We start from the raw sequence: 2066 nt of genomic DNA, 5'->3' as shown, positions 1-2066 counted from the left end.
AGAAACAGGGCTCTGACCTTTTTATGGAGTGAGTGAAAAATGCTGTGTGTAGGCAGTTGGTGCACAAAATAGAACTTATCAGGTGATTTTATATTTTTCCCATAAATTTTTATTGCATTAAGATAATAATATTTTGAATTTATGTCATATGTCTCCATAGAGAGCAAAGCACATTCATATATTTCCTTGATTTTTAGAAATCCCAGTCTAGGGAGACCCAGCAGGCATGACCATTCCTATAAAATAAAATCTACAGGTAACATGTTTTTGGCTTTTTCTCTTCACCCTGCCAAGATATGTTAGAACCCTGTAAGAAAGCCTTTTATCCACAAAAATGCCCCTCTCATAATTGTTAAGAGCACTTTAATCTTATTATGTGATACCGTTTTATAACATCCACATGGCTTTAGGAATTCCAGCTTTGAAGCTCCAACTTAAATCCTACTTTCTCCATTTAAACATCGGTTTCAAAAATAATCTTTCTGAATATTTAAAAGATCAGAGGGACTGTTGGTGAGACAATCACCCCCTCTTACAGCTGTTATGACCTATTTTCTTTAGAGAAAAAATCATTGATTCACTATCATCCCAGTCATTCCAGTGAAAAATTGAGAAAGGTGCAGAATTTTTCCTCTTGGGGGTTTTGCAAGAGGAAAAGGAAAAAAAAATTAATAGCAGTGGTTATTGGTCTAGTCTCCAGAGACTGGTGTGTGTGTGTGTGTAAATTTGAGTTAGAATGTTTTGTAAATGGAGAATAATTTGTATACTTTTTCAAGTGTGTGACTCGGTGCTCTAGAAAAATGGCGATGACGTGGTGCGGCGATCAAAGACACTCTAAACCTGTCACTCCCTCCCCAGCCTTCCCTAGTCCCGACTCGGAATTCCCTCTTTGCTTCTATGGATTTGCACAGCCTAGATATTTGCTATAAATGAAATAATGTAAAATGTGGCAACTTTTTGCACTCAACATGTTTTTAAGGTTTATCTACCTTACAGCATGTATGAGAACTGCGTTCCTTTTCATAGCTGAATAGTATTCCTTTGTACGGCGAGGCCACCGCTTGTGTGTCCATCTGGCTGCTGGCAGACACTGGGGTTGTTTCCACTTTGGGCACTTACGACTACTAATGCCATGACCTCCTGCTCCCACAGCCTCTCCACCTAAGGCCTCCTCACCCAAGCTTCTGCCACCCAGGACCTCTCCATGCTAGCACCCCACTCACACAGGGTCCCCGCCTAGGACCTCCCACTTAGGGCCCCTCCATCCAGGCGCTGCCTGGGCCAGGTCTCTCCCTAACGACCTGCTGAGCCTTAGGATTTAGCACCAGCCATGCACTGAGCACCATCTTCCAGTGGGTCCCAGAAGCAGAGCCTGAGACAAGGATTCAGGTCCCCGCGGTTAGCGATGCAAGTGGTCCCAGGGAACACCCGCAGGATCTAGGCATAGTAGCACAAGGAAGGAAAGAAGCCGAGGCCAAGCAGGGTGTGATTTCCAGGGGTGGTCAGCCTCAGTCTGACCCTGTAGGGGAGGCCTGGGGCACCAATAGCACTCGAGTTTGCCTCCCTGCAAGGCAAGCTAAACCCTCAGCTCCCTGTTAGTGGCCAGACACACAGAGGACACAAACTCCCATGAGACAACTTGTGGGATGAATACAAAATGTGGCACTGGTCGTTCTCTGTGCGTATGGTGGGAGGACTCACGAAAAAGCCCTGAAGGAAGTCATGCATATCTGATGTCAGCACAGAGACTCAGATAAGAGGACCTGGCAGGGTCCCCACCATTACCATAGGTGCCAGACCTGTCCCTGTGGCTTCCAGGCATTGACCAATTGAGCCACACAGGTGGGAGGTCTGGGTAACAATGCACAGAAGAGGAATCTGGGCACTGAGGGCTCCCATTACTTGGCCAATTATTTAGCTAGTGTCAGAGGGGGGGAACTAACCAGACAGCCCACCCACTCCTGAGGTGTGTGTGTGTGTGTGTGTGTGTGTGTGTGTGTGTGTGTGTAAGAGAGAGATAACCAGAAAGTATTATCCGTTACAAAAGGATGCATTCCGCTCACCTT

General features: G+C 46.0%; 1 pseudogene; it reads left to right on the top strand.

The window, feature by feature from the left end:
• Window positions 1–1461: 1461 nt before the first annotated feature.
• Window positions 1462–2066, top strand: part of LOC101639212 — a 3432-nt pseudogene continuing 2827 nt past the window's right edge.

This window comes from Echinops telfairi, unplaced genomic scaffold (assembly GCF_000313985.2).
Source record: "Echinops telfairi isolate 266 unplaced genomic scaffold, ASM31398v2 ScPeMD7_7420;HRSCAF=8458, whole genome shotgun sequence".
Taxonomy (NCBI): Eukaryota; Metazoa; Chordata; class Mammalia; order Afrosoricida; family Tenrecidae; genus Echinops; species Echinops telfairi.
This window is presented reverse-complemented; position numbering and strand designations above follow the sequence as displayed.